Source organism: Dermacentor albipictus, chromosome 5 (genome assembly GCF_038994185.2).
Source record: "Dermacentor albipictus isolate Rhodes 1998 colony chromosome 5, USDA_Dalb.pri_finalv2, whole genome shotgun sequence".
Taxonomy (NCBI): Eukaryota; Metazoa; Arthropoda; class Arachnida; order Ixodida; family Ixodidae; genus Dermacentor; species Dermacentor albipictus.
The window spans coordinates 67,269,308-67,285,343 of NC_091825.1; the positions used below are offsets into that span (position 1 = coordinate 67,269,308).

A 16,036-nucleotide genomic window follows, 5' to 3' on the forward strand; every position below is an offset into this window, starting at 1 on the left:
TATTTAGGAAAAGATTGCGAATAATTGATTGAACTTAACATGCTCTGAAAGTGCTCCGCAAGTGAGTCTGCCTGATCTTGCAGTTTATCGCCCGGTGTACTTACCAGAGTCAGTGAATAGGTTTGTCGCCCTCTAATTCTATTTACCCGGTTCCAGGCTTTCGCCTAATCCGTAAACGAGTTGATACTCGCTAGAAACTTCTGCCAACTTTCTCTTCTGGCCTGTCGGCGGGTTCGCCTGCCGTGGGATTTTACTTTTTAGAAGTTGATAAGATCCTCCGCAGTGGGAGACGCGCGTAGCAAATCCCACGCTTTGCTGTGTTTCTTACGGGCGATCCTGCATTCGTCATTCCACCACGGGAGGCACCGTTTGCGTGCCAAACCACTTCCTTCAGATATGCATTTAGATGCGGCATCTATAATGAATGCTGTAAAGTACTCCACAGCAGCATCGATTTCTAAAGAAGACATATTAGCCAGCGAAATATTAGTAAGAGGTCGGAATTTCTCCCAGTCGGCTGTATGTATCTTCAACCTAGGAGGTTGTGGTGGGTATTCGTTTTGTTTTGATGTTCTTAGCAGTATGGGGAAGTGGTCGCTCCCGTAAGGATTGCTGGTAACTTCCCATTCAAGTTCAGCAAGTATAGACGGCGAAACTATGCTGAGGTCAATTGAAGAAAATGTTCTGTTTGCAAGAGAATAATATGTGGGTTCTTTCTTATTGAGAAGGCACGCTCCAGAAGAAAAAAGGAACTGTTCAACGAGACGACCTCACGCATCAATACAAGAGTCTCCCCACAAGCTGCTGTGTGCATTGAAATCGCCAAGAACAAGATAAGGTTCCGGCAATTGATCTATGAAGGAGTGAAATTTATGTTTGTTTAGTTGGTAATGCGCGGGTATGTAAATCGAACACATAGTGATGGGTTAGTTTAGCAGGACAACTTGAACCGCTACTGCTTCGAGGGCCGTTCGTAGCTGTAAATATTACACGCTATGCTTTTTTGAATTACAATGGCAACACCGCCCGATGATGCGATAGCATAATCGCGATCTTTGCGAAAAGTAACGTGCTGTCGAAGAAAATTTGTGTGTTTTGGTTTTAAGTGTGTTTCCTGTAAACACAGCACTTTTGGATTGTGTTGGTGGATGAGTTCTTTACATCATCAAGGTTTCTAAAAAGACCTCTGACGTTCCATTGAATAAATTGTGTATTCATATTGGAAGTAAATATGTGCTGTGTGTACGGAAACGGAAGTTATGCATTAGATTACAGAGCTCTTTCGAGGCCGTGTAACCGGGGTTTTGCCTTTTCTTGAGCGTTAGAGGGAGCGTCGCCGCTCCTTAGGCGCTTGGCGTGCCATGGGGATAGGTGTTGTGTCCATTGCCTCTGGTGAGGCGCCGAACACGCGCACTTGCGAGCGAGAAGTTTTTCGGGAGTGTCTGACCTCGGAAGGTAAGACCCCTGCGTCCACCAACCCGGAAGGTCGATGGGGCACCCTGTGGAATGTGGCTGCGCCGGCTGTTGCCAGTGCTGGGAGGGGCCGGGGAGATCGAGGCAGCCTCGGCTGCGCCTACCTTCGTGCCCGCTATCGGTCCTGCGGGACCACTGCGCGTAGCGCAGGTTGCTGCAGACAACTCTTGTGGGGCCGGCAACCCAAGGGTAGCCTGACCTGGTTGCTGGTTCGATGGAGTAGGCTTACCTACTTTCACCCTGGGGGCAGGAGCCAGAGGTACCTGCTCGCTGTACGCGGGCTGGGCACTTGGCAATGGCCGCTACGACGATGCCCCCCGACGCGCCGCATCAGCAGAAGGTGTGCCGTGGAAATGTGAGCACCGTTTACGGGTTTCCTTAAACGAAATGTTTTCCTTGACTTTAAGGGTGATTATATCTTTTTCTTTCTTCCAATTCGGACAGGAGCGTGAGTAAGCTGGATGGTCACCACTGCAGTTTACAAAGTGAGGTGTGCCACTGCAGTTGTCGGAGGGGTGGCCCTGCACTCCACACTTTGCACAAGTTATTGGACCACGGCACCTCTGCGAGCCATGGCCGAACCTTTGGCATTGGAAACAACGTCTAGGGTTTGGAATATATGGTCAGACAGTTAGCCTCATGTATCCCGTTTCAATGGTTTTCGGCAGAACGCTAGTTGCAAATGTCAAGACGAAGTGTTTGGTCGGAATTGCTTTGTTGTCTCTTCTAAGGGCAATACGTTTTACATCGGTCACATTTTGATCTTTCCACCCTTCCAGGAGTTTAGCTTCTTTCAAATCCTGAAGGTCTTCCTCTGACACGACTCCACGTGAGATATTCATTGATCGGTGTGGTGTAACAGAAACTGGTATGTTACCAAATGTCACCAGACTGCCTAGCCTCTCGTAATAATTTTTCTGGGGGATCTCAAGAAGTAGGTCTCCGCTTGCCATTTTCGCCACCTTATAACCTGGCCCTAAGGCTTCGGTCAAGGATTTTGAAACTATGAATGGTGAAATAAGCCTGGCTTGTTTTGCAGCACTCTCACTATGTACAACATGGTATTTCGGGTATGTCTCTTTTGTGCGGGTCAAACATGTACTTAAGTCATCGGTGCGTCCCCTCTTCTGAGAGTGACGATCAAGTCGGCGGGGAAATGCGGGTGTTACCACAGTTTATTACTTCGTTTTTGGCAGCAATGCGGGCCACCCACCACGGAGCCCAACTAGGGGACACTGCAGCACTTAACGGGTAAGGCTGCAAGCGCCAGCCGTACATTGCCACAATAACCTGATATATTATACCCAAGGGAGGGCACATGCACAGGGTTAGCCCTTGCCGCCGTGGAGAAAGGAAGTAAATGGAAGAGAGTAGGAGACAGGAAAGGTCAAAACGTGAGAGATAAAGACGAAAGTTTGAGGAGAGAGGGATAGGAGAAGGCGACTGCCGATTTCCTCCAGGTGGGTTAGTCTGGAGGTGCCGTCTTTGTGAAGCCGAGGCCAAAGAGGTGTGTTGCCTCCGCCGGGGGGCCTTAAAGGTCCAAAAACCCGGCATCGGCTCAACCCCCAAGATCCCCTTTTCCCCAGACACGGCTAAGCCACGCACGGCTACACGCGGGATGGTCCCACCCTCGTGTGCTCGTGTACGTGGTGTCGCAACGCACCCAACGCATGCTGACGCAGACGCCCCTGCGGGGAGCTTTAAGAGGATGCTTTAGCTCTGGTGCTCCTACTTAATACCTGTAAAAGGAGAATTCATTTTTCTCGGAAACCACTGCACAATGTTTGGCGAGTTTTGTGGCAATTCAAAGGAAAACTCAAAATCTGATGACTGCTGCTCTAAAATGATTGATGTAGGTCGATTTAGGTCGTCAACAATAAGCGATAATAAAGAAAAAAAATATTAGATTTCTACTTTAGCAGAAGAGGGTAACGAAGTCAATATAAATTGATCTTAACAAAGAAGAGAAATACATTTAAGCCGACAGCTTTAAGAGGAAGCTTTAGCTCTGGTTCTCCTACCTAATACCTGTAAAAGGAGAATTCATTTTTCTCGGAAACCACTGCACCAAGTTTGGCGATTTTTGTTGCATCTAAAAGAAAAACTCAAAATCTAATGACTGTTGCTCTTAAATGTTTGATTTAAGTCGTATATTGTTTATTAAAAATTGGCAAAATCGAAATTTTCTACGACACAAAACCATCAAGTTTAGAACTCTGTGACTCAGCAATAAAAATAATAAAACAATTCTGTGTATTATGTATAATACTACATCTAAAGAGAACAAAATTGATATGTCACACATGAATCTCAAATATGTAGAAATATGGAAATGCAGCTTTTTGGAAATGGAAATACACAACGTAACAAATCTACGTAAAATATAAAATGACATGTCAAATTTGTCCAATTTGAATGTTCTAATAGGGGCCGGTTACAGAACTGTGAAATCTGTTCTTGATGCACATCTATTATTTTGTAAACTTCGTTCTTCTATTCTGTTCAAACACTGGAATTTTTGAAAATTCTTGTAACAGAGTTCAGGCCCTAGATTGAAATTCCGCTTCAAGCAGTTACTCGAATTTAAGTTTCTCGAACAAATGCAACAAATTTCATTGAAATCGGCCCAGGAGTTCTCTCAAATAAGTGTTTTTGCGTTTTGCATGTATAATAAGAGGCCGTGTTGGAGTTGGGCGCGAGCTAAAGCTTCGTCTTAAGGGCGCTTTTCGTAAAAAATCCGGTGTTGGTGTCGGCGGAGTTGTCCATGAGCAATAATTTCCGTATATATGTCGGTATATATATAGGCCACGCTTTCCTATATGATCTGTGGTATATGCGGGTTATGTTCCCACACTAATCAATCCCTACAGTTGCTTATACCTTGTCTTACATTCGTGACATAGTCATTCATCAGAATTTTGAGAATGACAGCCCACAAACAAATGTGATAAAGCAAAACACCGACAACGTATGGCTTTTATTTTATGTCTTCTCAGGCTTAAATAATAAAATTGTGAAACAATAACAGAAACATGAAAACTATAAAATTTTTTGGCGCGGCTGTGCTCACCTCCGGGATTGTTCCACGCAAGAGGCTGCGTTTCTACCAGAAAGCTCACATTCAGGCATAGCATTCGCCGCTAGCGTTTGCCGGTAAACATTACGCTTACATAAGCTGCAGTTGCCAGGAAGCGTGAGCAGCAGTCATGAATCTTTGGATGCTATCGTGTTCATTCTGAAAAGCAAAGATTATGGGTCGTCCAAGTTTCATTATTAGCGCATTACTCTCCCTACTGCTGGATAGAGCGACGAATGTTATATGGAAAAAAAGAATTTCTTGACAGGAAAATTGAACTTATTTGATACAGAATAGTTAAACAACACTAACGAATTCAGACCTAATTTTGAAACGTAAAGATGATGCGTCGGCAAATTTTGAAGTTGCCGATTAATTTGTGCCTAAATAAGAAAGCTAATGCTGATTTAATGCTTGTTTACAAGCGTTATTTAAACGCTTAGAATTTCGCCCCACTGACATGAGGGAACATATGAAAGCAGCAATGTTATATTAACAAACTTAGGACCATATTACTGGGCTTCAGGACAGCGAGCTTGAAGTGTGTAGCTGAAAAACAGCTTTTCAGGCACATCACTTGCACAAGTGCTCCAGAAATTAAGCCTATTTTGTGCATCACGTAGACAGTTGCCTAAAGGTCCTGAAGAAACTCAATCTGCCGCAATGACAACACATTGAGGATAGGCAGAATGAGCGATGTCTTGGCACGTTTTTGAGCTGCGTGTATATACGGATTTTGTGAACGATTCCTTACAGAAGTGCTCAAAAGCGTTATTCAGCCGTTATTAGTTGGGTTTTCCAGTGTCCCGAGGAATCTCTACATCACACCACCTTGGAACTTGAATAAAATGTGACCCACGTAAAGTTGAAAGCATTGTCAAACATCAACGTTTCTTCTTGAAATATGGGCGGCGCCGGTAATTACAGAAGCTTGTCTTAATTTCGAGCATCCCACTAGGCATGTATACGGTTTCGCTGGTGTCCTATGTGACCTAAACCTTTTACTTGGGATTTAATTGATGAAAATGGTATGATGACTGTGCAGCCAAAGTGCACAGACCAACTATGGTTTTTGCAATATATTACGTATTTACGCGTTCCACGGAGTATGTGATTTACAAAGGCACTAAATTTAGCCGACTGTCCAAGGATAACAACAAATGGCAGCGAGGCTAACTTTATGGAAAATAGGGTAAACATTATGGCTATGCGCGTGCCAATGTCAATATGCGTGGAATAATTACACTTTGAGTGAAAAAAACTTTCAGCAAGCGCTTGTATGGTTCCTTTATTTTGCATTTCACAAGTGATGACTGTTACATTCTCTTTGGTATGAAAGCTTTCATTCGTTCAACAAGGCTATAATACCGGTAGCCACCACTGTCGTGCTGCCACTGACGGCCTCTTAGTGTGAAGCAATACCGTGAAGCTGTCAATTGACAAAACTTTTCATTCCTCTTGCTTGCATTCCTGATTTAAGACGTGCAGATATAAATTGAACTTGAATTTGAACGGACGCTCTGTGTTCTGCGCATGCTGTGTGAAATGGCGCTGTGTGTTCCAGTGTACCAAGACAAATCTGCATCACACCGAGTTTTGATTACACGAGAACACAAGAATGTTAAGTGTAACTTGTGATAAAACTTAACCGTTTTCAAAATAATTAGAACCCTCGTTTTTTTCCCTACTTTTATGCAGCACACATGGTCCCTGTGGTCTCTTCGCTTAACTATACGGGTCACGTTCTTCGTATTTCGTAAGAATAGGAAGCAAGCCATAGGTGATTTCTAGGCAAAGTTAATTGAGTTCGGGTTAATTATGGTGCTTACAGTATAGGGCATATAGGAGCGCTCCGAACCAATGTGTGTCTTCTATAAACGATGAAGAAATTAACGCGCTTTCTTGGAAGGACCATTATGGTCAGCAAAGTAAAAGGTAACGAAACATTAGGGAATGTTATGTTTGGCATACACGGTAAGTTTATTGCATGTATACAATGTGCACACGTTGTCTGCAACCTACCCGATGTAGCAAGTGCTCGAAAGTATTATACGGTTGATAGTACCCCAAGAGAACTGTACGTGACGTACTAGTTTACATTCGGTCAATACGAATATGAAATAAGTGCTGATTCGCCGGGAAAGTACACATTTGTGGATTAATGATGGTCGTTGCAAATATTAACACAACCATCGATTATTCCTTGTATTGCTCGATGGAAGCATGTGTTCTCTGTGTCCTTGAACTGAACAAGTGGTCTATTTTTTATATTTCGCTGAAGTGTGGGCATGTTGTGAGTGATACGGTGCCGAAATTCAAAATGCGAGATTCCTCTACGACCCAAAACCCAGAAGAATTTAACAGCCGCCGATATTAATCATTGCGAAGATGTGTGGAACGCTATCACAGGCTTTGCTTGAAAGGTGCGCGGGTGAAGTACGCAATTGGCATTTTTTTTATAAATGCTTGAGATTGGTGAAGGCTGGCAGGTTGTCAGTTTCGGGCAAACTTTTAAAGTTGGGGATTTAATTGCAGGTAATTTAAATTTTCAATGCAGTTTCTCGAAGTTAAAAGGTTATTAAGAAATACCGCTGGCACGTTGCCAAGATTGCACAAATAACTCCTTGTGAGTAATATATCTGCTTCGTTATGGTTTTTCTTGACCGCGAAAAAGCTGGACTGGCGGCCTACATATTTATCACTCTGAACACAGGAATCGCTCGTACATTATGCCTAGCTTACACCACGTAAAGGTAACTGCACCCCTAAGCAGCGGAATTTCTTCCAGCAGACACCGCATGACTTGTGCAAACAAAACGCCACGATGCACAGTCAGCATACAGTTACTTGACGGGGTAAATATTTGAATATTCCTGAACAAATAAACTGCAGTTTTCATTGCTTGAATGCAAATATAAAAGAGCAACGACACGGCGTAGACCACCACTGTTTCAGCGTCCCACTCGTTTACGACCCGCCGTAAACCTTTCTATGCTTTGTCGCGCAAACGACACGAGCGGGTTCCTGCGCAGATAAATTACAGCGGAAAATTTACTGCCGGTCGTATACCTTATGCTGTCCATGCGTATACGGCACGCAGAACTAGGTAGCGTACGACAAACGTTCGTTTCTCTCTGTTGAGTCAGGTTAGACACAGGCAAAGCACAACAAGACTGATCCGCACTTTCCCTGACTTCCAACGCACTGCACCTCGCGTATTGCGTTTGTACTGACCGGTGCGTGGTAATCGCAAGAAGTGGTTCAGCGGCTATAAAGTTCTACTACCGAGGACGAGGTCCGCTTCTCCAATCGGGCCAGTGTGACGGCATTGAAAATGGGTCGAGAGCAGGAACGCGTGAGTGTTGCGCTTTGGGAGCACGTCAGGTGAGCACAGGTGACTGAAATGAATCCCGAGTGCGGCCGTATGGCCTCTTTTATGGTGTGCTCATTATTACCTTATTAACCTTGATTTTGGCTCATTTACATTTGTATGCATGAAACACCACAAATGCTACTATCAACACTGAAGTCACGTTAAATACACCCGAAATCTATTTTGTTTTGCACGCAAACCCTAAGGAATTATTGCAAGGAGCACAACTCTTGGCAATACCTAGGGTATTTGGTGCCCATATTCCCGTTGTACGTCCTGGATATTTGTTCTTCCGGAGGCCAAGTGCCAGCCAGGTATTTATTCTAGGTCTGACTCCTTCAGGTATAGACAAGCTTCATATCTGTACACATAAACGATATGACGTCACCAGCGCAAAAATAATAAATAATATTTGGGGTTTTACGTGCCAAAACCACTTTTTGATTATAAGGCACGCCGTAGTGGAGGACTCCGGAAAGTTTGACCACCTGGGGTTCTTTACCGTGCACCTAAATCTAAGCACACGGGTGTTTTCGCATTTCGCCCCCATCGAAATGCGGCCGCCGTGGCCGGGATTTGATCCCGCGACCTCGTGCTCAGCAGCCCAACACCATAGCCACTGAGCAACCACGGCGGGTAGCGCAAAAACGCATAACAGAATAAAAAGGCACATTTTGTTTTGTTTCTCGTCGAGCCGCAACAAATCGTTGGGACATTAATCGGACTTAGCTTGTTTTTTTTTTTACGGCTATAAAAGGCTCAGGACCAATAGAATCGCCCACGCCTGATACTACCAACAGGTTCATGATACGCAACTCTTAGCTGTTATCTAAGTGACGTCACGGCGTGGAGAAGGTCAATGGGAGCAGCCATGGTTCGTTTGGCTAGGGTGGTGAGATGAACTTGCACTGAGCAGGAATTCGCGCAATCTTGTCTGCAGTGATTTGGAAATGTTTCTTTAGAGCACATTCTTTTTAAATATTGCATCAGCTGGATTATTTCGGGGTAATCATGCAGGCAGAAAATAAAACAGGAGAGGCCCTGCCATCACCTTCCTGAAGCCGGAAGTGCAGCCATGTTGGTCTGTCATCTCCCTTTGCACCTCCAATCAGCTCACCGGAGCAGATAGGAGCGAGCCCTGAACTTGCATTGTTACGGGCCGCCGGAAGTGTGTGCTTGCGACGCGCGTCAGAACAGAGCCTACGAAATTTATGTAACAGTTTTAGTGAAGCAGACACGCTCCTGAGCATTCCGGCATGTTAAAGAAGACGACGAAGACCCGCACTGCGATTACTTGAATTTCTCTGTTGCTCGCTAGAACGCGAAGAAAGGGGGTTAGCCAAGGGCCCCAATTTTCAATAATCATATCGTGAGGAGAGAACAAACAAAGACACCAAGGGAAACATAGGGGAATTGCTTGTACTTACCAACTGAATTCAAGAAATGATAAATTAATGGCGATGAAAGTGGATTAAAAAAACAACTTGCCGCAGTTGGGGAACGATCCCACGTCTTTTCATTAAGCGCGTGATGCTCTGGCTTCTCATAATCTGTTGGTGACTGACACTCAAACTCGTAAAACCCAGACACAACTTTGAAGCTTACCTAGCACACTACAAAGTCAGCTTGTCTCATGACCAGAGTCACGGACGGAAACAAATCCTCACACGGGCCGAAAAGAATTATCACATTTCACAGGCCTAGAGCAACAGCCAGAACTTCAGGAGCATGGTTGCTATGGTAACGTTGATTTTTTGCACACCCGTCACAGTGGTTCTTTGCGAAAAACTCAGCGCGACTTCCGCCACACACTCTACAACTGATGTGGACAAGCCAGGGCCTCTCCTATGCTTTCCTTCCTCCTTTAGAGAAATGGATAATACTGGAAGCGGGAACTTGTTGAAGCAGATAAGCAATTGGCTTTTTGAAAGCGCGTTTTTATTTATCTATTTTTTTTAAACTCTGTCACGGACTATACGTTACCAAGAAACCTTTGCTATTTATTGTTTTTCGCTCTGACAGCCGCGAAATTGCACCACGTTTCCTGTCAACACTCATAGCAGACAATGAAAACTAGCAAAAGAAACCCCTACTTTAGGTTAGGTGGAAGTCATTTTCTGTTTGAACAAAACGCAAGAGCTGCATGGAAAGGAAACACGAAGCATGAGATTCAATCTCCCGCGAAACTCGAAGATGGATAGAGCAACACAAGAGTAAACGGCTGCTTTTTGATAGTGCAATCAGAAGGAAAATAATTTATGCGGGTTCCGCGGACCATGGCAGTCAACGTAAGCGAAGCTTTTGTTTCTGCTTGCGTTGACTCATGCGAATAAGCAGCGATGTTCACGGCGGATGTTTACACTTTGTAGCGTTGAGTCTAATGCGAGGGTGTTGAGTACATGTTAAAGGTTACCTTGCGCGCACCAATTCTGTTTGTATGCACGATACACAGAATGTGAAGCGAGATGTCATTATTGCGGAGTTGCTGCACGTTATTCTTCTCACCTTCAGAGAAGGTTAGCATTCTCGTTAGTTCACGTTATGACACAACTGTTAAACTTTGATTTATGGGGCTTTACGTGGCAGGGCTGCACTTTGATCGTGGCGCACGCTATATTGAGGGGCTGCGGAATAATTTTGATCACCTCGGTTTTTTTTTTACGTGCCAGTTAACTTAAATATGAAAGTGCTTTTCCATCTCGCCTCCATCGAAATTCTGCCGTTCTGGTTAGTATGGATCCCGCGTCTTCGATCAATGGCATAGCCACCAAGTTACTGCGGCTGTAACAGAAGTGTTGATTTGTAGGGCGTCCACTTGCGCTGTATCTTGACGTCACGGTGCTTTAACGTTCTTTTTCGACTGCTCTCCCAGCGTTGGTTGTCTGATAAACAAATTTGCGTGGTGGTTATTTTTGAGAAAAAGTAGAAACATATCATACCTCATCACACCGCAAACGAGGCATGATTTCTCACGTCTTATTTCCCCTTTCCCGGCCTCGTCCCACATATGCAAACTGTCCCGAGAGAAAAATGGCCACGCTGTTGTTCTCTCGTTTTGTGAATTACTCGGCTCTGCCCATTATGTACATCACCTTCCTACATCCTTTCTACTATTCTGTCGACATCCCTTCTGGACTAATGCTCCTGAGTGCAAAGGTGATCTCTGCAGCTGCTTCACTGTATATGTGGTGAGCTCACACGTATTTACAGCAGTCTGGAGGGCTATGTGGCGACTATCGAGAGCTCCAGAGTGCATTGCGGCGAAGCTTTGGAAATGCGAAGTAGACGCCGCACAAGTCTATGAGGTCGCCCTATCCCTGTGCTGCGATCTGGCTACGCATGTGCACATTCGAAATCATCTCCGATGCAGTGTGCACACAGCAACGGCAGCTACAGTTGAAAACTCGAAGGAAGAGGCAAAAAACACTGTGCTTAGAAAACAACCTTGCTTGTTTTCGAAAGTCCACAAGGCAAAGCTAGTCTTGCGCAGTACTTCCTCACAGAAACCACTCTGCAGTAGAACGTTGTCGACTGCTTAGCGAAGAAAGTATACTAATAAATGTGTGTCTAAAACTATCCCTATGCTCCAGTTGTTCGCATCATGCACTGAAGGTACGATCTCGCCTAGAGCCCTCAACGCTTCCCCGAGAAAAATGCTTCACTGCGTAATGCAAGGAACGATGCTGCGCTAGGGGCCGCTAACTTCGTCATGTGGCCGGCTTGGGTGGCGTCTCTAGATTAATGGGGCACTGCTGAGTGTTTACGAAGCCGGCGCTAGCTGCTGTGAGCCGGAGAGGATCCCGGCTAACATGCTTACGCCTGCGTCGCGTTCGCGGGACCCACGTCGCAACTTCATACGTGCCCCTTACATTTTATTTCTGTCATTGGACTCTCGGAGAATGTTTCCTGCTGTGTAAATTGTGCACCCATGGCCAATGTACTCCGTACATGTCAAGTGGTCTGTCTGAAGGTTTAGCGTTTTTCTAGTAGTGCTGTTAAGAACCTATATAAGAAGTCGCAGTTTCGCCAGAAAGGCGAAGCATCGACTGCGATAGCAAATTAGTGGATAGCTATACGAAGCAAGTATAGTAGTTTTATCGGCCGTATAAATTTGTAAGCATATGCACACTAACTAAGTTGCCAACCCTGTTGTAATGACCGCACAAGCAAGCACGAACACATCTGACTCGTTGACCGCGCAAACTCGCTGTCAAAACCCTGGTGCAAGGAAACGTGGCACCAGCACCAAGCGAAGTGGCATTCGTGCTGCCTGTCGCTTCAACGCAAAGTGAGCACCGAGAACACACAGAAAGCATAAAGCTTCAAACCACCGACGATCCCAGACGGAACCATGAACGCAGATCGCTCTCATTATACGGCCGTACGACCGCGCGCAGCCGTCAGAGCTGCAGTTGCACCCGGCGTAGAATGCCAACCACTCCCCCCCACCCATCCCTCGAAACGACGGGTGCCTGGCACACGACAGAAGATGGCCCCTTTCTCCTCGCTTTCTTTTCTTTCGCGAGAGCGAGAATGAGCCGCGATCGTCGGCTCCCCTCAAATGCCTTCACTCGCACTCATAGCCTATACGCTTGGTTATGGTGTTATCGCCCTTGGACTTAATCGAGAACCTCACGGCGACGACGACGGCGGAAATGCGCTAGGGGTGTCCATATAATTCCTTTCGCAATAAAAGTTTGAATACGAGAGGTGCCATGCTGTCACCTGCTTCAACTATTACACACTACTACTATTTTTTGAACTCTTTAATATTGTTCTCACGTTGCTATTATATGCACTTATTATTGTTAAGCGATATTTTATGTTTACATAAAATAAAAAAGAGCACCCGTGAGGTCTTTTTATTGATGATGGCAATGTTGGTGATGATGAAGTGTGGGGCTTTGTGGCCCGAGGACTTTTTATGTGACTGTAGCCTTTTTGACCCAACTCTAATGACCTAGTCCACTAGCCTTAGCGGGCTTGGAACATTTGAATTGGCGCATGCATGGTGCATTGTGAGAAGTCATGTGAAGATAATCTGATGCTGGATATTTGAGCAGGAAATCATGCTGTTGAAAACATCTGGAAACGATAGGGTCTCTCACGTTGGCCACACCATCGCTACCCCGTGACAGCACACGGCTCTAGACTCATGTGAATGCGGCTCATTTGAAGTTAACACCTACAAGTTCGCAAAAGAAATGCAAAGAAGTATGTGAGGCTGGTGTCTACGAGAACTGCTGGTGCGGCGATTCAGTCCGCTTGGGGAGGAGAGCTAGCACATAGATTGGACTTAGCTTTTGCGGCTACACACTTCTTTGTCACGCTGAGAATCAACAACATATTGCGTTGTAAACATGACAGTTTGTAATGGTAAGCACACGCGCCAAGGCTTTGTGTTTTAATTTATTTAAAATAACATGATTGCTGGAAAACATGGGAGCAATGAACGTCACAATACCCTCTTTAACCCCAAGCACCAAAATTAGACGAATCGATGTGCCACTCTTTGTTTATAAGGTAACAGAACAATCATAGTGCCAGATTTTCTTCTAGTAATATTTGTACGAAACTCCTTGAGGGAAAGGATGAAATAAATAACGGCCTCTTTGATTATTGAACAAAGTTTAAATTTCCTTTTGCACTTCAAAAACAGAAGAACAGCAATAAAATCTATGATACTCATGGTTCATGAGGGAGAACTAGATGTATAATACCGTATACCAAGGGTCACCATCGCATTTTTGATGAATACGTTAAAAATGTGCTTTATAACTTGGTTATATCTTTAAAATGTGCTTATATCCCGTTACGGTTATCTATAGAGATCGCTGACTCGCTATGTATCTAACAATCAATGCGGCTATAGTGATCAAAACAGGAGTAATGTGGCCGCAGAGACAATGAAACCTACTCTATACTTTTAAAAAAAATATTGCTCGAGTACTTGAAATGCGACGCTGTGTTCCAGTTCTTTTTTCAACGTTAATTGCATCCCTGCGTCCGCGTAAAGCTGGGTATTAGGCCGCTATTCCGTCACTCAGCGAAATTGCCTTGATGCACTGGTTCGAACACCTGGATCACATGGAAAAATCCCGAGCTCGAACCGCACCCGTATAACTACACTCTTCAGCTGATCACAAATTTTTTAGAGCAGGGCGACCGACCGACCAAATGTAAGAGCTACCGGAACACTCGTCTGGTGATGTGTATAATGGCTATTACAATAAGAAAAAGAGAAAAACAAAAGAAGTTAACAAACTTGTGCGAGAACTCATCTCACAATGACTGTCGACGGTGATGCGAATAGTTTTCGGCCAATGTAGCGACAGACAGCACTTCTGAAGTGACGTATATTAACCGCCTGTAGGGATAATTCTGAAACTTTCGTTGTTTTGGCAGCATTCAACATAATGCAAAATCGTCCCTCTTTATTATGGCACTAGTTTGACAAAGTCACCCATGAGCACCGCGGCTTGACGACGGCTGTACGACGCCGACGCTGTGACCATGGAGTGATGAAGGAGGAAACATGTCGATGGGACAATTTATTTTTATTTTATTTATTTATTCATATATACTACAATGCCTGGTCGGAATCGTAGTAGTACAACCCCTCGGTCAGATTAAAGGCGTGACTATGATGGTATGACGAGAGTAACATACCGAAGCTAGAACAATAAATACTGAACTAGCATGATGGCACTACGACGAGGAGCCCATACCTACCGGCCAAGGCAAGTTTAGAGCTTGGGTATATCAGTTATTCACGTTTGCTCCCTGGACCAGACCGCTGTATTGCTCTCTTGACGTTGATCATAACATTTTGTTCCATCGCTTAACTTGTTCGAAAAGCGATTCGTGCACTAGTGCGGTACTTGAAGTGCACGAGCTTAACAAACCTTTTATAGTGTCCTTGTGTATTGTGTCTCTCCCACACGTACTCAGTGCTTACTCTCTCCCTTTCTTCCTCTTTCTATTCCCCTTTCCCCCACCCCCAGTGTAGGGTAGCAAACCGGATGCTGTTCTGGTTGACCTCCCTGCCTTTCCTACCCTTGTTTTCGCTCTCACTCTCTCTTAACTTGTTATAGTGTACCACAATAAAAGAATGCAGCCGGGTTATTTGGTACATATTGCAGTCTTCGGACATCGTTGACTAGCGCCAAAGCGACAACGGACGACACCGAATGCGTTGTCCTGTGTGCTTCTCGCTGTCGTCCGTTGTTTCTTTCGCGTTAGGAAATGATGCGTCAAGTTTGTTCTCGAGCTTCGTTGTTAACTTCCATGTTGCTGCCCACATATGTTAGACGGCAGTATGACGACAATCCCATGACGAAGCTAGAGCGACGACGACGTCACGACCAACACGGCATGAACGCGAAGACAGGACCATGGATGCAAAATGAAGACTTCCCGACGACCAAGCAATGACGACTAGGGCATGGCAACGCCGCTTAGCACGACCGGATGGCGACGTAATGATTACCTTAGAATGACGAAGAAGGAATTACATCGATGGATCGAAGAAGGTAGCATGTCGAATAAGGCATGGCGTCAATGGGGTGACGTCACTACAGTGATACCAGTGGTAAAATCACAGTGCGAGGACGACGACCTAATGACAATGGTGCTACAGCGACTCTATGACGAAGTGGGCGTGACCACGACGGCATGACAAGTTTAATAACTAATTTATAAGAACAGAAATAGAACGACCGCGGCGCAATCACGATGGAGGTCAGATAATGACCACATGAAGGCGATGGCATTACAATGGTATGAGGAAAATATGGTGACATTGGCATGAAGACGGCTGTATGCCGATGGCTATATGATATGATAGTGTGTCGACGCTGGTACGTCCAGAGTAAAAGACAAATCTCGAGTGATGACGATGCCATGACCTCACAGCCATGCCATGACCTCACGATGACGTTGTGACAAGGGTTTGTCACAATGTGACAATGTCTGACGACGTTGAAAGGACAACGATGGGATGACAACGGCAGCTTAATCACGATTTAATAAAGACGACATGATTACTGTAGAATGGCAAGCGACGATTGGCGTTGATGGATCGACAAAGCGGCAGAACGACGACGACATGAAGA

The 16,036-nt window shown here is 45.0% G+C and overlaps 1 long non-coding RNA gene across 2 annotated transcripts in view; it reads left to right on the forward strand.

Annotated features, from left to right (window-relative positions):
• Positions 1-7,696: 7,696 nt before the first annotated feature.
• Positions 7,697-16,036, forward strand: part of LOC135897743 (uncharacterized) — an 87,614-nt gene continuing 79,274 nt past the window's right edge. For both annotated transcript variants that reach the window (XR_011514845.1, XR_011514846.1), the window contains exon 1: positions 7,697-7,933. This is a non-coding gene — a long non-coding RNA (uncharacterized lncRNA). The remainder of the gene's footprint in view (positions 7,934-16,036) is intronic.